Source organism: Callospermophilus lateralis, chromosome 17, assembly GCF_048772815.1.
Source record: "Callospermophilus lateralis isolate mCalLat2 chromosome 17, mCalLat2.hap1, whole genome shotgun sequence".
Classification (NCBI taxonomy): Eukaryota; Metazoa; Chordata; class Mammalia; order Rodentia; family Sciuridae; genus Callospermophilus; species Callospermophilus lateralis.
This window is the reverse complement of record NC_135321.1, coordinates 42,740,406-42,764,522: the sequence shown is the minus strand read 5'-3', so window position 1 is coordinate 42,764,522 and position 24,117 is coordinate 42,740,406. Positions and strand designations below refer to the sequence as shown.

General features: G+C 36.1%; 1 protein-coding gene and 1 non-coding gene across 3 annotated transcripts in view; one reads left to right on the top strand and one right to left on the bottom strand.

The window, feature by feature from the left end:
- Chst9 (carbohydrate sulfotransferase 9) overlaps positions 1-24,117 on the bottom strand; it is a 207,599-nt gene that overhangs the window by 146,096 nt on the left and 37,386 nt on the right. The gene's annotated exons all lie outside the window — the stretch shown is intronic.
- On the top strand, positions 14,215-14,316 carry LOC143383044 (U6 spliceosomal RNA). The gene has a single exon (XR_013089094.1). It is a non-coding gene; the product is annotated as a U6 spliceosomal RNA (small nuclear RNA).

Below are 24,117 nucleotides of genomic sequence, written 5' to 3'. Positions count from 1 at the left end.
AAGAGACTTTTCCCCGAACTTAAAATATCTCTGGATCTACTCTGACCAGTCATTTTGAACTCTGTTGTGACATTGCTAAATATTTTAGGGAAAGAAATCAGATCTGAACGTTCATAGGCAGACTAAGCTAGGTTCTCAACCAAGTAGGCGGAAACCTGGGGACATGATAATAGATAAATAGAGAAAAGAGTAATTTCAAAAGGTGAAGAAAAAAAAATGTAACAAAATTCAGATCACACATGAAGCCAGCATGATGGGGCTTAGGTTGCAATGTCTGGCTTCCAAAAATATCCACCCATGCAAACGCCACCATCACATCCCTCCTGTGATTCAGAAGGATGACATTTTTTTTTTTTTTTTGTACTGAAAAGTACCATTTGGGCTTTAAACGAAAACAGCAAGTCTAGCTTCAACTCCAGATTGTTTAAAATTCAGATCTATTTATTTTTTTGTTCTAGGCCTGCATGGATGGGTGAACTATTCATCCAAAGAAATGTGAAGGGTGCTTTATTTCGGTCCTTTTAAAAGTATATGACAAAATTCCACACGACATCACAAACATTTGAAAGACGTGTGGAACGTAGAGGTTGCTTCTGTTCATCTGCCTGTGCCGCAGGTGACTGTATAAACTTTCCTTCTCTGGTTTGTCCCTGGAGACTTGCACCTAATCCCATATTCAATAGGACACTGCCCGGGGAGGGGCTGGCACTCCTGGATACACACTTCATCCTACAGTGCACACACAATTTGAAATAGACTGCCAGCAGCTCAAGGCAGCAGGGGGAGAGGCCAAACCTGCAGGGCTATTTGTCATCTTCAGAATTTCAAGCTTCATATGCCACCTCTTTAGCAGGGCACAAAGGGATAGGTATCCCCTGGCAAGATGTTTAGTTTTGGTGCATACAAATAAGGGCTCTAATGTGTAAATGGAGGGGACAGAGAAAACAGTTACCGCCTGGAGCTTTCCTTCCTGTGTTTAAATGGCAGAAAACTCTTCCATAAACATCTTAATATTTCATCTTGAAGACTGGATAATGTCACGTAATGGAATTAAAATACAAGCGTAGTCAAGAAGTTTGCTCGGTATAAGGAAGTTTGCTGGGGAAAGAATGGCTCATAGCCAGCTACCTATTTTCAATCTGCTTTTAAAGGATGATAAGGGTCTTTAGAGAATTTTCCCCTCCCAGGACTGAAAAACTAGGAATTTTCAATCTTATTTTTGTCATTCTGGCATCTTCCATAATCACTCAATAGATATGTGTTAAAAACACAAATATAACATGAAAGTAAGTTTGCTGTCGAAACAGAACCAGCCACAGCCACTTGTTGCCCCCTAGGGAAGGCCGCAGAATGCCACCTCACAGAACATGGTTCTTAGAGAAAATTCCCTGATGTCGTAAAAATCCATTTTGGTCATGAACCTGAGACTCCTGGGGTAATCCAGTCAGGAGAGGGAGGGGGGAAAGAGAAAGATGGATTTTTCTGTAAAATTAAATACTATTTTAGAGTTGTTCAATTTTTTGTTTGTTTGTTTTGAAAGAGAAAGTTTAGTGACTCTGAAAATGGTTTACAGCCCAGGGAATATATAGAAATGGAAGAAACCTGAGGAAGGGCACACAAATAAGAAATTTCCTTCTTAAGAAACAGACAACAAATATTTGGAACCAAACGAGCTACTTGCCTTAGGAAGTTGTTTCCAATTCTGTGTTAGGGTGAACCCTCATGGATTAACCCTCGAAGTCAACAAGAATCAGTTAGGAAATGACAGTGTTAGGTGAGGGTGGTCAAAAGTTATAAGCCATATGGGACTCAATGTAAGTGGGGGAGTGTTTTGCTTGTATAAATATATCAAAATAGATTGTACTGTCATGTATAACTAATAAAGAACAAATAAAAAATTTAAAAATAATGGGTGAATCAGGAAAAGTAGAAGACTTTTAGATCTGGGCCACAAAATCAAAAGGAAAAGAGCATGCTATCACATAGCTATTACTCATGTGCAAGTATGGAGTATTAATTGCTAAGAATTAACAAAGGAAAGTCGCAGAAGGTCTGCCCTTAGATCCACACCTCCCGCTTAACAGTTATGTGACTGGCCAGTTCCTCTCTGAACTTCTGTCTCTGAATGTTCAAGACAGAAGCAGCAATTTTGAACTATTAGGCTTATTATCAACCTTATAAGAAATGCTATTACATTTTTAGCAGATGGTGACTCTAAATTCACAACTTTTAAGCACCAGTAAAATAAAAAATAATATGATTTCTTAGAACTACCAGGATGATACTAACCCCCAAATGCTTCAACCATTCACTTAGCTCCTACATTTGTCCTGTAACAAAGTGCCTTAACTAGCTGGTGATATTTTAGCCACAATTTTATGTATACTTGTTTGTCTTTTCTCATTAGCTATATTTTACGATATTCCAAATTATTTTAATTCCTTTTTATGTTTTCATTTGGCTATTAAAAAGACCATTCAAGTCATTTCCAAAAAGACTAAGTAAATAGGTCTCATTAAACTTTTGTAAATATCATGACTTTAAGGAACTCACTGTGTTCAGTAAATATCTTTGAGTTTTGCTAATGATGATTTTAATAAACCCTTACATTTCTGTATTGGTTTCTATACCATGTTTTGATCTCATCTGGTTTTGAACCCTCTGAACTTTTTTTTTTTTAATAAAGAGAGCTATCTACATTGAAAACATTAGATTCCAGTAGTATGACCCAATTTTCTAATAGTTTTCTCTCAAGTAAATGGTACTATTTGTCCTTGCACCTCCACAATCAATATTTTCATAGTCAAACCAAAGTTTCGGATTTGTACACTCACCTATGGGGATGTCTCTAATTGGTTATTTGGCTGGTAAACAGGACTGACACTTTACTACCACAGGCCCTTTTTTTTTAATCCATTCAGTTCAATTTTGTTTAAAAGATTAAACGTCTCTCTGGAGAGAGAGGGAAACACCTAGATCAAAACTGACATTGCATTAAACTTATGGGGCAATACTTTCTGGTGTGGTAGTTATGCCTTAATAATATTTTCTGGCAGTGACAACACAACTGCTGTCTGACACTTTCCTTCTCTTTGGAAAAATAAAGAGAAAGAAAGAGAAAGAAAAGTAAATGAAAAGAAAAATCTCTCCTCTAGCAGGGTCAAAAGATCCACTGACAAAATTTGGCCAATTTCCATAGGTAGGGTAGCACGCAGGTATTTTCTTTTCATTTATTTTTATAATGAAGTGGAAGAAGTAGCATTTGTAATTCGAGTCTCTTATATTCATTTTCCTGTAGGTCCTGTGTGCACTTTAGGAAAGAAGGACTTAGAAAGGAGTAGTTATTGTGAGTTTGAGGATGTTAAACCTAATGTATTCAGATTGACAGGCTGCTGCTGATGGTGCTGGGAGTATCAATCCAGTTCAGTTGAATAAGTCCCTCTCCCCATCAATCATCTTATTGTAACAACATTGTGACATGGTCTGGGGAAAGGTACCGAAACTCTAAGCACATTAAAAATAATCTGTGAAGAGAGAAAGAAGTTACAGTGAGAGTATGCTATATTCCTTCAAGGACACTTTCGGAATGATCCATTTTTCCCCTTGCCTTGTACAGAAGACACCGAAATGTTCCTTCCCTTTCCTAACTTTTGCCACCTGCTCCTCCCTCTCCCCATCCTAGTCTTGCTCCACCAAGGGAAAATAATGTGCTTTATTTTCCTTCTTTCTTTCTTTCTTTTCTTCTTATTTTTCTTTTTTGCATCAGCGATTGAATCTAGGGGTGCTTAACTACTGAGCCACTTCCCCAGCCCTTTTTATTTTTTATTTTTGAGACATAATCTCACTAAGTTGTTGAGGATCTTGTTAAATTGCTTAGGACTTGCTAAGTTGCTGAGGCAGGCTTTAAACTTGCAATCCTCCTGCCTCGGGTTACCAAGCTGCTGGGATTACAGGCATGCGATACCCATTGCTAGCTCCTCATTTCTAATATTGATAAGACCTTATATAAAATATAAATATTTAAGTAGACATTAATCTGGAGAAAATAAGGGGAATAAAGAAGAGATTTTTTGATGAAATTAATTTCTAAATCATTTACTTCTAAAATATTATTTGGACCATTGCCAGTGACACCACATAAAACATTATTTTCTTTTATTTAAAGTGAAAAAAAAATTAAAGGATAAGATTACATAAGGACCAATCAAATACAAATTAATAGATAAGTGAAAGGAAGTCTAGTAGACTAGAGGAAGGAGCAGGAATAGAGGGTGGAGGACTGGAGGGGAAAGGGGGAGAGGGGGATCATGAACTGAAATTGATTTCTACGCATGTATGAGTTTGTTGGGATGAACCCAATTACTATGTATAACCATAACGCTCCAACAAAAATAAGTGAGAATAATGTTTAAAACTTGTACTGATAGTCTACTCCTTTTAGATCTATAAATAGTATATGCATAAATCAGTGCTATTTCTTCAATGCTTCATTATTTTACTCTCATAGCTTGCAGAAAAATCCTTGTTCCCTAACCTTTAAATTCAACTTTCTGATAAAGTAACACTATAGGATCAATCCAAGTATCTACCTTTTCATTTGATTGATGAGAGAAGATGTAATAAAATACTCAGTTGCACACTTTTACAAATAAGATATTTTTACCAAAAATTCATGGCTTCCAACCCTAAATTGACTTTTGAGGTATTTGAAATGCAATTCTTCTGTTCTCTCTCTTTCTCTCTTTTAACCCATCATTACAGGCTTTCTATAGCTTCTCCTTTCTCCACAGACTTCTTGTTCCACCACCTCCCTGCTCAGGACATCACCCTATCTTTGACTTCACAGTGTAAATAGATACCATTAAAATGACCTTCCCCTTCAAAGTTCTCTGGACATATCTGCAGCCACACAATTCTTCCTTCATTCTGTCACCATGGAAGAGATATCCTTTCCCCCTTCAAGGCTTTTCTGGATCACAAATCTTGTAGGCTCTTCAAATTATTTTCTTTCTCTCTTCATCCATTCGCTATTGAATTCTTTCCATCGGTCTTTGAAAAGAGCCAAATCTCTGCTTTATAATAAGAAAACAAAGCAAGCCCTCCCTCCACTCCCCAGTACTTGCCAGCTGCTGTTCTTCCTCCTCCATCTCATGTACAGCCAGGATTTGTGAAAGGTGCCCACATTTATTGTCTCTTGCTGTTTATTTTCCATTCAATTCTGAACTCACTCTCTCTTCCTGTCCCACTTCAGCAATAGTTCTCTCCTCGTCTAGGTCATCAATCATCTTCTTGTGGGCAAATATAATAGAAGGATTTTCAATCTTTATATAATTTTAAGTATGACATTGATAACATATCTGACTTCTTTAACAATTATCACCGATTCCACACTATTTCTTTTGTTCACATGACACCACATTTTGTTTTTTCCTTTTACCTCTTAAATTCTTCTTAATCTTTCCTCATCTTCTTCTTTTGTTTATTCCTTAAATGTTGGGTTCTTTAGGGCTTTTACCTACGACCCCTTACATTTTTATTTTAAATTCTCTCTATATACAACAACATCTGCTCCCATATCTTTAAAAGTCTTTTAAATGTTGATGACTCTCAACTCTTTATCTCCATCAAAATAGTAAGATCCAATTAAGTACTAATTAGCTCTATTTATATGTTCTAAAATATATAAAATTCAACATACTCTGATTTTGTCCTCTATCTCAGTAAACCATAGTGTCTACCCAGCTACCTAAGCCAGAAAGGTGGGGGTTACTCTTGTAAGACGAAGAATATTAAGGTGTTCTTTTATATTTGAAAATGTGTATTTTTTAATTTTAAAATGATGTTTTAGCTAGACATAGAATTCTAGATTAACAATTATTTTTTCATGGTACTTTAAAGGTATTAATTCATTGTCTTCTAACATCTATTGCTGCTGAAGATGAATACTGTCCAGTTTATTTGTCTTTGTTTAAATATTTGTTGTTGGCATTATACAGAGTTCTGTTATTTTTAGGTGAAAGATTAAATCTAATATTTAGGATTTGACTTATTTATATAATCAGAACAGTCAGTTCTGGAAAATTTATAGTAATTATTGTTTTCAATATTTACATCGTTATTCTTTTGCTAACATATACCCTACAGAAGTTGGAGTTCCTTGTCTTTCTCTTTCAACTGACTTTTCAAAACCTCCCAGTTTCTTTCTACTTCATTCTGTGTTGGTTTTTTTTTTTTTGCCAAAATCTGGCAAAAAGGAAAAAAAAATATGACTTTACACAATCACAATGGTAGAAAATTATTCCAAAAATCCAATATTCTTTCTACACTCATATTAAATATAAAATCAACACTCTTTAACAAGCATAACATCTTAATAGATTGTAGATGCCAACCATTATATAGACAGTGCAATAAATCTGCAGTAAGCTACTGAACACACATTGGAACATCTGTAGAAATCAGAGGGTATAATACATAGCATGACTCCAGTTTCTGAACTCCTGCCATATTAATTCATTGTGATTTTTTGGAATAGATCTGTCTTACATTGCTACACAATGAAGATTAAATAGATCCATGAAAATCAATTTAGGGTACTAGTTTAATTGAAGTGAGCACCACCAGACACAAATTGAAACAAAACACTGTTCTGACTTGAATATTAGTAAACCAAACAGTTGTATATTAGTTCCCATTGAAGCCCAGAAAGAGATCCAAAATAAATTATTTTAAGAAAATGAATTAAATGATGGAATGAGAACACAGATTAATACTTAAGTAACATTGCCTTTATCATCTTATATTATTTCCAAAATAACTATTTCATAGGAAGTTATTTTTATCTAAAGCATCCTGCCTATAGAGAGTTAATTTCAGAAAAGGTCAAGATAATGTCCATTCAAGAATAAGTCAAAAATGATAGTTGTCATAAATTATGTTTAAAACTCTCTTGTCGCTACCCTACTCTGTTTGACAATTGATTTTGATTTTAGTAAATTTATTTCTCTGAAGCATCGAACGTAATGTGGTGAACTAAGGTTAGCATCAAGGGCTCTGCATTTAACACTGCTGTTTCTATCTTGAAATTTCTAATAGTTGAATTAGAGGCCCAACCTTTCTATTTTGCACTGAGCCTGACAAATTATACACAATATAATGGACTGACTGAGCTAAAGTCTTATCATCATGTCTATCCAAAAGAAAGGATCATTTTGGTCATGTTTCAGGCATAAACTCTAAAACAGCAGTTAATGGCTCATTGCCTACCACTTAAATGTCAAACCCTGAATTCTGCATTCAAGATCTTCCATGACCTTCCAGATTTCCATTACACAATTCTATATTTAGCTTCCATCACCATTCATGCTTGCATTCATGCATTTATTTAATGAAGATTTTTATTGGCACTCACTATGGGCAAGGTACTCTGTGGGATTCCCTAGAACTATGAAGAAAAGAGGTCTGAACTTGTTTTAGCTAACGCTGTGTTAGAGGCAAACTGAGGTTCTCACCATTTCCCAAACTTGCTTTTCTGTCACCCATGCTCTTACCAATCATGGTGGTATAGGATCTACTTGTTCTCAGATTTATGGACAACTTTTTCCTGCCTTGCTCTGTGTCACCAATAACCAAACTCCCCAGGTTTTCTTATATTCTTTGGCAGGTTTGGCCAATTATAAGTATTAATGAAAATTTAGAGGAAAGAAAGGGGGAAAGTAGCAAGACTGTCTGTCATCCTCACCATCCCACAGGGTCTTATGGTGGCTCCCTGCCTCCTGGAAATAATCTTCTTATTTAGGTCTTTATTATTTAGTAAGGGGTGGAGTTTTAAATGTCCAGTGTGAGATTTTTTTAAAAATATGTTTAAAGTTGTAGTTGGACAAAATGTCTTTATTTATTTTTATATGGTGCTGAGGATCAAACCCAATGCCTCACACATGCGATGCGGGTGCTTTACCACTGAGCTACAGCCCCAGCCCCAGCATGAGTTTTTCAACAAAAATAAAACTTTAAAAATGTTTTCAAGTTAATGAGAACAACTTATAACACAACTGGCATTTAAAAACTAGCCTGGGGGTTCACATGCTTTTGTGTTCTTTGTAGAGTCGCCATAAAATGAAATCTACTTACTGCCACCATTTCTCCATCTGCTAAATTGTGACTGGGAGATAATGATGACAAAGTATTCCCACCCTTCTGAGCTACCCCACCCTTTCTGCCCCAGTCTTGACATTGACAAGGTGCTGTCAGCCTGCCTGGAGAAATGGGATGGAGTGCTCCTGTCCTCATGTTGGCTTGGCACTGAACCTGTACAAAGCGCAGGTGACATTTTCTATTTCTAACTTTGTTATAGTGATTATACTTTATTTATTTTTACACATTGCTCAGGTTAGAGAAGAATACATGAGTATGTCAGATTTTATATGTTAGAAATTAATAAAAGATAGATGATATTAATTGATAAGTGTATAATTGATGTACAATAGAAAAATATATCATATGTAAATAAATATATAATCCATAATTTATATGTGATTATGTAGAATGCATATTATGTATTATGTAGAATGCATATTATGTATTATGTATAATACATAAATTACATATATATTTTAAAAATAGCAATCTAGAAGACTGAACATCTATAATACAGTCAGTGAGTCAGAACAAAAATAATAATGGTTTGGGCTGGGGTTGTGGCTAAGTGGTAGAGCACTTGCCTTGCATGTGTGAAGCACTGGGTTCGATTCTCAGCACCCCATATAAGTAAATAAATAAAATAAAGGTCCATCAATAACTACAAAAAAATTAAAAAAAAATAATAATGATTTGGAGAAATTATTTCCCACCATGTATTTCTATTTTTTTATTTATAATTTCTAAAAGCTAGGAAGTACAGTCTAGATCACAGATAAAAGAAAACTAAAATGCCCCCAAATTGGTGCTGCCATAGACCCTTTGAAAAGCACATATTGCAGCTCTTATGTGAGGATTTTGAGGGTTTTCTGCTGATATATTTCATTAGTTGCAAAGAGCTCCACTGCTGGATTGATGTTGGTTACACTTTCTTTATAAACTTGTCCAACCACATAGCAAATGTACTAAATTTCCACTGGATACAAAAGGAAAGTACCCCCTTGCTATACAACACAGAGGAAAAAAAAGACAGCCTTATTTCAGAAAGCTATCAAGGAAGGAAGGATAAAACAAACTCTGGCTGCCAACTGGCCTTATCTAAGAGTATCATTCACTCTCCTCTAGGCCCAGTGTTGAGAAAGCACATTCCAATTCCAAAGAGGCTGACACACCTTCCAAATTTACTTCTTGTATCCATTTGTAGGTAAAATTCAGCACAGTATACTGGATCATGTTAACCTGTAAAATTAGACTATACTAGAACTGCTTTTTAAAAATTTATAACAAAGCATAAAAATCTCATTTGCCCGGCATCAATTATCTGCAAGGACTTATCTCTTCCACACACCTTCACCTGCCAAGTGCAAAATTTCTTAGCCTCCTGTATCTTTAAGAAGGTATGAGAAGAACGGCGGTGGATTGCAAAACACCTCAACATTAATATGTCTGCCAGATTTAGTATTTTTTTATTGTACCTAAAAGTGTCATGGATGCTAGGATCCAAGGAGCAAATTTTTAAATTCTAGAAGATCAAACAATTTTAATGCATGTGTGATTGCCATGCCTCTTTGACCCAGGCCTTGATAAAGATGTGAAGTTCAAGGAGCTGAAATCCAAGAAGACATGGGAGGTGATCGTGCCATGGTAACATAATTTACTGTGTCATTACCATTGTTAGCATGTCCTCAACTTCAAAGCATGCTGTATCCAGGTGATAAATTATTGAATCTGACATTTCACAACGTTCAGGAAGTACTTTGGTAAAAGAACTCGGTTTCTTATCTAAATGTGCAATTTTAGGACAATAGACTCTATTTGAAGAGGATTAAATTCCTAAGAGTTTAGTTAAATGAGACATAATTAGAAATTTTAAGGTCTTTCTGATATGGGGCAATTTCAGAAGCAGTAGCAGTAACTCTATCCTGTTTAATTTAATTTAAAGGACTAAGTTGTTATTAATGAATATGTGTGCAGCTGTGTATGTGTGATATTAGTAGGTGCAGCTTTGTGCAGGCCTTGAAACGTCCATCTGAAATTATTTTCAGAAGGGGAACTCTCTAGGATGCTGGAACACTTGGTACCTGAGTCGTAAGCAAACCCTGGAATTATGGGCCTATGTGGCCATTAAAAGCCCAAAACAGAGTTCAGCATGGCCGTACACAGTCTGCAAGCCCTTAGTCCTTTAGCAGTTTTTAATTTAAAGCCAGTTAGGTTTTGTTTGCCAGAACAAGCCAAGAACTGACATCCTGCCTGCTGTTAACACAAGGAACTCTTTGTATTCTTCTGCAGGATTCTAACCGGGTTATGAATTCTTTCTGAAAGTTTTGAATCTTATGCATCTCTCTTTCACCTTCATTAAGGCCAAGAAAATTGTACAGGGGTTGGTTGTTCTGAATTTTCTCTGTATGATGGCAAAAGGAGTCAGGTGCTACATGCTCAATGAGGGGAAAAAGGTTGAATGGGATGATAACAAATCATTTAACCACAGGTTTGGCTCTTCAGAGAGGTGATCTGTCAGATGGACTCGAATGGCTATGATACACAACATAACTGCAAAAATTGACCAGGAAATTCTCACTCTACCAGAAAAGGCAGTCCATCTATGTTTTATACCGTGTTCTTATAAGGTGCATAAAATTCAGAATTTATAGCTTCATATGGTTCATCGCACCCACCAAGCTAGAGTTTATGGACTCTGTATGGAAACACTGGAACAATTTTTGTGATAGTCATGGGTGGCACCAGAAATTTTTTTTTTCTGCTTTTTTTTTTTAACCAATGTTTAGGATCAATCCATTGGTAGAAGGGAGTGAAGGAATTAATTTTAATCAGGTCATGAATAGAAATCATGAAAAGTTCCAAAGAGTTATAATTATGATTGGAAGACTTCTCATATTCTCTTGGAATACTTTAAGTTAGTGATTGAATGGATAGATTCCAATACTTGCATGTATTTGATGATACAGTTTTCTCCATATTCACTTAGTTTCCAAAAATGGTATAAGTGCATTGTGAGAAGGAATAATGAAATATATATATATACACACACACATGCTTACTATAGTACTTAATAAAACCTTATTAAATGAAAGCATCTTGACAAAAATTCTACTTCATAATAAATAAATGTGTGTGCAGTTGGGGAGGTTTGGCATGGAGTTCTCTCCCCCACAAGAAGTAAACTCCTTTGGGAAAAGTAGGGAAGTGGTAACATGATCACATTTCTATGAATTTTGTATGTTTTTTAATCTACATCTCTGAAATGTAATACAGTGGGGAAAAATTTTAACTTGCTAAAAATAAGCATGTAAGTAATATATATGGCTTATATAAAAACAGAAAAATATAAAATATGGTAGAAGGAATTCATTATTTCACCTATTCTTGTTTCTACAAGAGAGGAGCAGAGTGTGATGCCCAGCCTGAGCTATCACTAACACAGGAGTTGAGTTCATTTATTTCCAGTGGTGGTTCATTATGAGCATTTTCTAAGTATTACCATGGCCAGGACTAGTTGCTCTGTAAAATATCTCACATCCAAATGTACAGCTCACTCATGTTTCTCAAGCTATTTTTGTCCTATAAAGACTCTGTAAACACTGAATTAATGAACCCTGAACCATTGTTCCTAGGAGAAATATATACTTATGTGTATACATCTATACACATCATCTCACATAAATTGTAATCTTTAATCCTAAAACCAACTTGTCCTGATGATTCTAGTTTCTTTATTTCATAAAAAAAAAACAAGAGATTGTTAAGTAAAGTCTGGATTATAAGGTATCACCCAAAAGTTCTGGTGTGAGAGACTATAGTAATGTTCAAAGATAAAATAAAGATTCTTGGAGTTGTAACCTAATCAGTGGATGAGATCAACTGGGTGGTAATTTAGGCAGTAGGGTGTAACTGGAGGAAGAAACTTCTGGGAGTGTGACTTTGGGATTTATATTTTGTCCCTGGTGGGTGGAGCTGTCTCTGCTTCTTTGTTGCCATGACCTGAGCTGCTTCCCTCCACCATACCCTTCCACTATGACATTCTGCTTCACCTTGGGCCCAGAGGTATGGAGTCATCTGACCATGGATTGCACCTCTGAAACCATGAGTCCAAACACTTCTCCTCATCTAAATTATTCTTGTCAGGTATTGTGGTCACAACAATGAAAAACTAACTAAAACAAGGTTCAACAGTGTTAAGTGAATTGTCCCTCTATCAGGCAATAGAAATAGCACTCAAACTCCATCCAGGTACCTCCAGAGCTGAGCTTCTTGAACTAGATTGGATTGTCTCTGTTTGATGCTCATTTTGTTCAAAGAGCTGAAACAAGGAGACAGAGCATGGTCATGTCTAGCTGAGTATTGAGCAACACACATTTTTGGCTGCTCTGTGCAAATCTGTGTATGATAGTCAAAGTGCCATGAGTATTGATTTTGAGGTTTTAAGAAAAGCTTAATAAATAATTGAATTTGCAAATACAGAATGAATGAATGAAGACTGACTGTATTTGTAAATTCTGCATTAGCAAAGGCCAATTAAAATTAGGGCTAAATTCTGGGTGGTTCAATTGTTAGACCAAAGTCCTGCACAGGTTTGAGGACACACAAATGTTTATTTCTACCACTTGCTGCTGGTGGTGACTGGGTGTGTTCTAAGGTTCTCCTGGAATGTTCAAATTCTACTCCATGTTTCATTCTCATTGTCTGCAACATCTATTAAAAGGAGTTATGGATTTTCTTTGAAAACACCAAGAAGCATGCAATGCATACAAAATAATGTCTTTGTGCTGTAAATTATAGAGCAAAAGACAAATGTAAGATGGTATTTTGTGGGAACATTAGTGAAAATTCATAGATTCTAATAATTGCCCCCCAAGAGATTTTCTTGGAATTGCATTCCAAGCTAAAGGATATCATTAGTGGAAGAAAGTGGCTATACCACAATATCTGGAATTTCTCATTAGCCATCTATGTAAATCCCTTTTGAAAACTAAAACTTTTATTATGAACATTTTCCATTTGCTTTATTTTACCAAATGAGCACAATCTAGTGATTGTTACATTTAGGATTCCCTATGCAAAAATAAAAACCGATTCTATACCTGCCATGGTAATATGGGAAGGAACATATTGAAAACCATGTCATGAATCTACACAACATTTATGAATATTAAACACTATATTAGTTTTCTATGCACCTGTAACAAACCACTACAAGCTTAGTAATAAGCACAAATTTATTATCTTGCAGTTTTGAGGTCAGAAATCTAAAATGTGTAGCAGGATTGCATTGCCTGTGGAGGCTCTTGGGGAGACTCCATCCACCCCAGGCCTTTCTCAGCTTCGGGAGGCTCCCTGCATTCCTTGGCTCATGACCCTCTCTCACCTTTAAAGTTGGCTGTCACATTGCTCTGACTTCAGTTTCTGTCCTTACCTCTCCCATGTGACCCTTCTTCTTTCCCCTTGTGATAAGGCCACCTGAAAGATTCAGAATAATCTTCTCATCTTAGGTCCTTAACTGAATCCCACCTGCATGCTCTCTTTTGCCATGTAAGATAACAAAGTCACAAGTTCTGAGGTTTAGGGTGTGGAAATCTTTCTGGGCTGTTTTTTAGCTGGTTACAAGTTCTATAGTGAATTTAAAGACAACTGATGCATGGTCCATGCCCTTAAAACCTGTAACCCAGGCAGGACCTGGCAAATACTACAATAACCACAAGAGAAGGTGGAATAGCTTTCAAATCTCATGGGAAATAAGAAAAGGAAGACTGAGTCACTAAATGAATAAAAAAAGGTCTGCATGTCTACTCAAGGTCAGATACGTCTTTGTCCCTACTTCTCACTCACTTGGAAATGTCATTTCCTCCCCTTCTGCTTGGTTGATTCCTGTTCATGCTTCAAAATTTAAGAGTCACTTCTTTTTTTTTATTGGTTGTTCAAAATATTACATAGCTCTTGACATCTCATATTTCATACTTTAGATTCAAGTGGGTTATGAACTCCCATTTTTACCCCGTATACAGATTGCAGAATCACATCGGTTACACATCCACATTTTTACATAATGCCGTGTAAGTAACTGTTGTATTCGGCAGTACATATACTAAAATTGGAACGATACAGAGAAGATTAGCATGGCCCCTGTGCAAGAGTCACTTCTTTAGAGACATGTTCCCTGATGACCAAGTAGAGATGGTACTCTTGTCACATTTTTTCCCACGTTTTTTTTTTTTATTGGTACATCATAGTAGTACACAATGATTGGATTTGTTGTTACACATTCTACATGCACATGATAGAACAATATGGTTAGGTAAATATCACTTCCTACCATTTCCCCCACCTCCATACCTGCCAGCCCTTTAGTGATCTCCTCTTGATTTTCATAAATCTACCCACAACTTTTTTCTTCCTTTTTCCTCTGTAGCTTCCTCATTTAAGAGAAAATATATGACCCCTGACCTTATGAGTTTGGCTCATTTTGCTTAACATGATGGTCTCTAGTTCCATACATTTTCCTGTAAATAACATAATTTCATATTTTTTATGGCTGGAGAAAACTTCATTGTGTATATATAGTGCATTTTCTTAATCTATTCATCCATTGATGGACACCTAAGCTGGTTTCATAATTTGGCTACTGTTAATTGTGCTGCTGTAAACATGGGTATGGATATGTCACTGTAATAAGATGACTTTAATTCTTCAGGATAAATACCAAGGAGTGGTACAGCTGTTCATATAATGGTTCCATGCCTAGTCTTTTGAGGAAACTCCATATTGATTTCTGTAATGGTTGTACTTACTTACAATCCCACCAACAGTGTAAAAGTGTACGTGTTTCTCCACATCCTCTCTGGCATTTATTATTATTTGTGTTTTTGATGATTGCCATTCTGACTGGTGTAAGATGAAATCTCAGGGTAGTATTGATTTGCATTTACCTAAATGCTAATGATATTGAACATTTTTTCATGTATTTGTTGGCCAGTTTTACTTCTTTTTTGAGGAGTGTTTGCTTAATTAATCTGCCCATTTATTAAGAGGGTTATTTAGTTTTTTGAGTTGAACATAATCTAGATATTAATCATCTTGTCAGAAGAGAAGCTAGCAAAGATTCTCTCCCTTTCTGTATGTTCTCTCTTCACATTTCTAATTGTTTCCTTTGCTGTACAGAAGCTTTTTAATCTGATGCTATCCCATTTATTAACTCTTGGTATTATTTCCTGAGCTTTGGGGTCTTATTGAGAAAGTCATTGCCTGCGCCTAGATGCTGGAGTGTTGACTCTTATGTTTTCTTCTAGGAGTTGCATAGTTTTTGGTCTAATTCCTAGGCCTTTGACCCATTTTGAGTTGAGTTTTGTGTAGGGTAAGAGGTAAGACTCTAGCTTCATTCTTTTTCTTCTTAATTTTTCTTGTTTTCCCAGCACCATTTATTAAAAAGGCTGACTTTTCTCCAGTGTATGTTTTTGGTACCTTTGTCAAGGATCAGGTGACTGTAGATGTGTGAGTTTTTCTCTGTGTCTTCCATTCTATACCATTGGTCTTTGTATCTGTTTTTATGCCAGTACCATGCAGGTTTTGTTACTATAGCTCTGTAGTATAATTTGAAGTCAGTTATTGTGATGACATCGCTTTGTATCTTGGAATTGCTTTGGCTCTTCTGGGTCTTTTATTTTTCCAAACGAATTCTAGGACTTTTTTTCTAGTTCTGTGAATAATGTCATTGGTATTTTGATGGGGATTGCATTAAATCTGTATATACAATTTCTTTCTTCAGTGTTCTATACTTTTCACTGTAGAGGTTTTTCATCTCTTTGATTAGGTTTAGTCCTAGGTATCACTTTTTATGTTATTGTGAATGGAATAGTTTTCCTCACTTCTTTCTCAGCAGATTCATTTTTGGTATGTAGGGAAGCGAATCATTTTTCTATGTTGATTTATAACCTGCTACTTTGCAAAAGCTGCTTATTAGCTCTAACAGTCTTTTAGAAGAGTTTTTTGGTTATTGTAGATATAGGATCATATCATCTGCAAACAGTGATGATAATTTGACTTTTTTCCTTTCATTTTTTTATCACCTTTATTTGCTTTCTTTCCTAATTGCTCTGGCTAGAATTTCTAGCACTATATTAAAGAGCCTTATCTTGTCCCAGATTTTAAAGGAAATGCTTTCTGGTTTTTCCCATTTACTGTGAGGTTGGTTTGAGTTGTTTGTACATAGCTTCTATGATGATGAGGTAAATTTCTTTTATCCTTAGTTTCTTCTGTGCTTTTATCATGAATGGTTGCTAAATTTTGTTGAAGACCTTCTTTGCATCTATTGAGATGACTAAGTATTTTTTTTCCTTAATTCTATTTATGCGATGATTTACATTTATTGATTTTCATATGTTAAACCAACCTGGCTTTTCTGGAATAAAACCAACTTTGTTGTGGTGTACCATCTTCTTAATGTATTACTGAATATGATTTGTTAATTTTGTATTAAGTACTTTTGCATTTAAGTTAATCAGGGATATATGATCTGTATTTTTTCTTTCCTTGATGTGTCCTTATCTGGTTTTGGTATGTGAGAGAGACTAACTTCAGAATTTAGAAGTGTTCCATTTCTTTCTGTTTCATGGAATAATTTGAGGAGTATTGGCATTAGTTCTTCTTCAGAGGTCTGTAGAATTCAGCTGAGAATCCATCTGGTCCTGGGCTTCTCTTTGTTGGAAGGCTTTTTATTACTGCTTGTATCTCATTAAAAGTTATTGCTCTGTTTAGGTTTTCTATGTCCTCTTGATTCAGTTTTGGCAGATTGTATTTGTCTAGAAATGTATCCATGTGTTCAAGGTTTTCTAATTTATTGGAGTATAAGTGTTCAAAACTGTCCCTAGATTTTTGAAGTGTTTGTGGTGATTTCTAGATTTTTGAAGTGTTTGTGGCGATTTCTCCTTTATATCCCCAATTTTATTAATTTGGGCTTTCTCTCTTTTTCTTTTGGTTAATTTCACTAAGGGCTTATCAATCTTGTTTGTCTTTTCAAGGATTCAACTCTTTGTTTCATGATGCTTTTTTTCCTCTCAAGTTCATCAACTTTGGCTCTGATCTCAATTATTTCTTCTGGTTTTGAAATTGGCCTGCTCTTTTTTGAGAGTCCTGAGATGTATATTAGGTTGTTTATTTGAAATCTTTCTGATTTTCTTATGTAGGCTCTCGTAGCTATAAATTTCCTCTTATAACTTCCTTCACAGTGTCCCAGAGGTTCTGGTGTGTTGTATCACTATTCTAAGAACTGAAAAAATTTTTTCCCCTTGATTTCTCCTATCATCCATTCATCATTCAAAAGAATATTGTTCAATCACCTGTGTTTACGTGCTTTTGTGGGGGTTTTCAATGTTGATTTCTAATTTTATTCCATTATGATCTAATAAGATACAAGAAATTATACCATTTTTAAAAAATCTGCTAAGAGTTGCTTTGTGACCTTAAATTATGGTCTATTTTGGAGAAAGTTCCATGAGCTGCTGAAAAGAAAGTATGTTCATCTGTTGTTGGGTGAAATATTCTATAGATGTCTGGAAAGTCCATTAGATTTGTAATACTTTTTATGTTCAAATATGTCACATTGGTTTTCACAAAGAATTTATCTTCATCTTTCATTAGAATGAATTCGTGTCCTCTAAGAAACACTTTCAGTATTTTGTTTCCATTTTTTGTATCCTCGATACCTCAAGGTGTTTTGCATACAATAGACAAGTCCTCAGTGTTTGAACAATGAACTGAGGAGGGTATTCCCTGAGAGGGCATAGAAGCCCAATTACATAATTTTGTGCAGGGAGGATATTGTGGGAAGATAAACCATATTGTGGAATAGGGGCCAAGGGGGACTTTTAACTCACTTGGATGTTGGGGACAGTTAGGGAGAAGTTGAAAAAAAGTTCCAAAGACTACATCAGGATGAAACCCAATTATCAAGCCTGGATGGCCAGCTAACAGTCATGGCAACAAACATGAATGACACATAAATATCCAAGCAGGGTGGTAGGTTTGGTGCAGGAGGTGGGTGGGTTTGGTGCAGGGGAGTCATGACTGCTCTTTAAGCTTCATGAATCTAAAGAATTTAAAGCAACAGCTGACTGCAAAGACTAGGAAATGAAGAGATGGAATCACGGAGAAAAATCAGGGTAGCATTTGATATAAGTTTCCTTAGGAGAGATAGTATAGGCCACATAGTATAGTATAGCCACCTGGCTTCAAGGGAGAAATTTGTCAAAAAAAAAAAAAAAAAAAAAAGACAGGGATAGAACCTGGGTACATATTTTGAAAGGGACTCAGTTGGAAGGGCACTTGGTACCTGGGATTGAACTGAGGGGCACTCCACCCCTGAGCCACATCCCCAGCCCTATTTTGTATTTCATTAGCTACAGGGTCTCACTGAATTGCTTAGCACCTCACCATTATTGAGGCTGGCTTTGAACTTTCGATCCTCTGATCCTCCCATCTCAGCCTCCCAAGCTACTGGAATTACAGGTGTGTGCTACTGCAGCTGGCTGAAAGGGCATTTAAAAAAAAATCAAATCAACATCAGATGAAGGGTGAAGCAATGTTTCTCAGATGACTGTTTCTTAGATCACAGAAAAGCAAGCAGGGGCTCCGTCTCTGGGCCGCTGGACGGCACAATGCACAGTTCCACTTAGCCTTCTGTTATCTGAGCGTGGTTATTGGTCTCCCTCCTGCCCCCAGGTGAGGTACTTCATGAGGACAGAGACCTCCTCTTTTCATCTTTAAGGTCTCCTGGATATTGAATTTACCAGCGTACACTAAGGACATCAGTCAATAGAGTAACAAATGAATGAGATTCAGATGCTGAGTTGTTTCTTCTCTCCACATGATGGTATATCCAGTTTCTCCTAAAATTTGTCTAAGATCTTGGAATGAAAGCAACATTACAAAGGAGATTTAAAATACCATGCACAGGCCAGAGCCCACAAACACAGCCTGTACTAACTCTCAGTGTTGTTTGCAAAAGAGAGCTCCGTGAAAATGGCCGGAATGCTGCCCCACCGAAATCCTGCTACACGATACTCCTCAGGTTCAAGCAAAGGACAGAAGCCTGCACTTAATTAACAACATAAATGGGAGCTTTCTGTCTCTGAGACTTAATCCTAAAATCACCCACTCATGTTTATCAGTCAGTCTGGCCAAAGGTTCCCACCAGTATTAATGGGTATTAAAGTTGCTAGAAATGTGACACTAACAAAGGATCTACCAAGTTACCATAAAAATCTGTTTCCAAAAATATAACAGGTGCATGTCACAAAACAGGATTTGAAAAAAAAAAAAAAATGAAGGACAAAGGATATTCTCGCATACAAATTTCATTGGATAATGAAAATTTGCTTTTTAGTTTACTCCAAATAATTGATTTTTGAGAAATTGATGGAAATGTCCGTATTTTATATTTAAGCATGAAAGAAAGGTTATATCTTAACTTCAATGAATTTTCCTACATTCCAGTAATTTTCATTGATTTGCATAACAATATTGTGCGGAGAAACATGCAAGGTCCACATTGTTCCTGCCACACTGTGGTGAGGACATACTGCTTTGTAGCTGCACGTCCGTCTTTCCAGGTTCTGTGGTAGTGATCATTCAATGGTGGCATTAAGCTTTGTAGCTGATTGTTCCATCCTCAATATGGCACTTACTTTGCCTCAATACTGGGAATGACAATAAAACTGCAATATATATATATATATATATATATATATATATATATATATATATATATATATATATATATATAATTAAGGGCTAAATTACACTACTTGGGAACTGGAATTAATTTTTCAAAGCAAGTCAATTTCTAAGTAAAACTTCTGGGCAAAAAATTCAAAAGCTTTTCACAGCTGGTTCTCTCTGTCATTTACTTGAAGTTTTATCAATACTCAGAGCAAAGACAACCTCGGGCATCTGTCTGCCTGAGGGAGCGAGATGACAGTATAAGAGGAACATACTTAGACTTTGATATGTCCGGTTGAAAGGGCATGCTTAGTGCTAGGAAACTTCATCTAAATGCTTATTTTGTGTGCGGTGTGCAATTGGTTAGGTTTAAATCCCCATAGGAACTGGGAATTTCACATTTCTTTCAGAGACTGGGTTTTTTTTTTTCATGGTGAGAGAACATCATGCTTCTTCAGTAGGTGTGTTGGATCTTATGTTAGGAAGATGATGAAATCATATGGTATTGCACATCCCAACCCAGATGATGAAGGATTCACAAAGAAATACAGGACCAGTATGAAGTGATAGCTACAAGGAAAGGTAGTAATTTAATCTGAAGAATGACAGTTATATAGACTCCTGTGGTCTCATTTGGTTCAGTTACAAGCTTGCTTAAATAGGGATTGGAAAAGAGGTAATGCTGTTTTATTTTTTATTTACCACGTATACCTCAAATCGTGAAGAACTTGTTATGCATTTTTAAAAATTTAATACGTTTTAATTTGTTTGGGGATGAATTTTTCAAAGCACATTTTTTCTTCTGAGGGAGATCTAAGCCCATGAAGATTTTAGTTGAGGTGCACATTTTTCCTTTGTATTACACACTAACATAAGGTCTGATTGCCTCTGAACACGTATTTTTACAAGATAAATTAAATGTGATCATTCTTCCTACTTGTTATAAAAATGGGCCTCATTGAGAACCCAGCCAATTTGTCAATAGCTAATATACATTAAGCCAATTCACCCAAACTCTGTTTGTCATTAGTTATTAATGATTAATTTGCCACTTTATGTAAAATTTTTTTCTGGTGTTCATTTCATCAGGTTTTCAGGTTTCCTTTCTGACTGACTCAGCATTTAGGTTTGAGTAAATATTCATCTGGCGTGTTTCAACATTTGTATCCTGACAACTCATTCAGATCTTGTGTGTCCTGTCTCCCCTCCACATGCTCCTACACCTCCCCTGCCATCGTCTCTAACTCTGGCTGCAGCAACTTGTCCTGTACCTGGTTTGAAATATTTATATTACACCAAGAAGTGAATTTTTCTACTGATGAACTGCCATTTCTGGGGACTGAAAATTGGATGAACACGCCAATTAATTTGGGAAAACTGATTTTCAGGAAATTGATTGGGTAGTCCCTAAAACTATCCCAGAAAAATCTAACAACTGGAAACTGAGAGTTAAAATGAATAATCTGCACAAGGTCACAGGGTTATTAAGTAATAGAACAATGATTCGGATACAGGCTAATGGACTCTAATGTTGGTGTGCTTAATACTAAACTAAACCACAACCTGCTACAGTGATTGAAGTTAAGATGATAGTTACTTAAACACACACGCACACATACACACACAGACACACATATTTCCAACCTATTTCCTGATAGTAAGTTCTAAAAAAAGCCTCAAGTGGGATAAAGTGCACATATTTTTTACAACTTGAGAGCCCTAAAGCCTTAATGAATAACGTATGAGATTCTAATTTCCATGTTTTCCATGAAGTAAGGGAAGGTGTCAAAATATGAGGTGTGATATTCTTGTGGATATTCTCTTAAAATTAGCTGGTTTCTTAAACTTTCTAAACAAGTTTAAATGGAGCAGAAAACATTCCCATCAAACCTGACTCAGAGAGGGTAATGGCTTTTATGCATGGAGACAGGAAGCAGGAATCCAAGCGTGTGCTACACCATCTTGAATGCCAATCTGGAAAGAGGAAGGGGGCCTCTTCTGCTCTCTGCACACAACGGTGGAACTGCAAAAGAGTTACTGGAGTATCTGAAAGTTAGTTTTTCTTGGATTAGTCTCCATCCTGTTCTCCAGAGCTTGTTCTAAAAATTCATATTTATTGACATCAGAAATGTCAGCATGGGGCTGGGGGGAATACTTGAAAAGGTGTGCAGAAGCTTGTTTCTGTCTCGTCATCCCTACTGATAGTATAGGTCACCTTCGGTGTTCATCTGGGCACAACATTAGCAGAAACACTAGCAAAATCACCTTTTTAATTGAGTTTCTTGGCCCTTTGCTGAGAATCTGCCCTGAGAGTCTGTGGTTACCAACAGCCGGCTGAAGCAAGTCCTTCTAATATTTACCAAGTGCCTCCTGTTCATAAGCAAAGTGTACCAAGTATATTCCACTTCATTATTCTTAGCAGATTCTGCTTTGTAAATTTATAATAATTTGAAATGTGCTGAACCATAACTCATGGTGACTGTATCTTCATGTGTACCTGTCCCTGAGACCTCACAAAATTACTAAGGACATTATCTCAACTTTACAATGACTTTGGGGATTAAACCCACTAACAACAGGTAACCCTACCAGCCTGCAGTCTTACTAGATAAGTATAATGCCACGATAGGTTGCCACTTTACAAGAAGGAGAATTCTCCCATCATCTCGGCATAAGTGACACCCAGGGTCTTGAAGAATGTGATGTGTACAGTTTGGGACTCCACTGTAGGTTTAAAAAAAAAAAAAAAAAAAAAAAGGAAGGCGTTTACATATGGGCAGAGAAGAAACATACCAACCATTGGGAATTGGAAATGCAGTCCTGCTTGGCAAAGATACAGGACAAAGTCATACAGGAAAGTCATCTTTACATTCCAGGTACATTTTCCCACATTTACACCTTTTCCTCTCACCCATTCATTTCCCGTGTTGCAAATGTACTGAGTTACAAACATCTGCACTGCATTTGCAGCTATTATCACTTTAAAAAGTGCCTAGATGCTGGGATAGTCAGGGGCTATCTAAGGGAGCTGCTCATAAATTTTGTGTCGTTACTGAGGCACACGGGCTTAGGAACACTCTGCAGAGAGGTGCCAGGCAGGGGCTCACAGACTGGCACTGATTTAGAATCTTCCTGAACAATGCCCAGGACAATGAGATGATGGTTTCTGTGTCAGGCTGCCCTTGAAAATCTCTTCTCATTGTTAGAAGGAAGTTACTCTTGGTCACAGTTTGGAATAAAGTGTCACTATATTATTTGATGTTAAAACTATAAAGTATCAGGCTGATTAATATCCCATAATTTCCAAAATTACAGTATTTGCAACACTTACATTAATATTCCATGTAATTATATTTTTCTTTATCTTGTTTTTTTGACTAAAGAGGTTGAGAGATGATTGAATGATGCTCTTCAAACCTAAAAAGACTAATATCCTTCTTTATATCTTTATGCTAAATCAGAATCAAAAATACAGAAGCTTATATAGGGGAATGTAGATTTCAGGTTAAAAATATGAAAAGCAGTTATTTTCACATTAGGGGAATTAATATGCTATGGAACTAATTTTCTCCATTTTCTTTTTTTTACACTTTTTATTGACTCTTATTAGTTATACATAACATCAGGATTCATTTTGACATAATTATAAAAGCATGGAATATAGTTTGTTCTAATTCAGTCCCCAGGACTTTCCCTTATGTGTTTTACAAGAGAACTCTACACACACAGTGGGAACTCTTATTTGCTACAGAAGATAGAATGAATTAGGGGGTTCATAATCATCAAAACTGAAACCCCCTGACACATCTGGAACAGCTGTTATATTCCCTGTGGGGTCTGGAACAGGGGACAGAATTATTGAATCCTTAATAAAGGAAAGAGAAAATCTTATTCAAATAAAATCTTTACTCTCATTTGTTCTTTGTTGGAGATACACACACACACACACAGACACACACACACACACACACAGACACACACACACATCCTTCATTTAGTTCATGATTCAAAATAAAAATTAACATTAGAAAACTTAGAAGGCTTATCTTCCATGATAATATTAAAGTGAAAATATTTATGACTGAAATTTCAGTTTTAGTTACAAAACTGTTAAATAGGCTTGCCAATCTCCTCTTATGTATAGCTATTTTTATGTTGCTATTGATATGTATTTACACAGAAAGTTAACATGGAAAATTACAGAAAATGTTTCATTTTAAGTATGTAAGATATGGATTTCAGGAACTTAGAGAT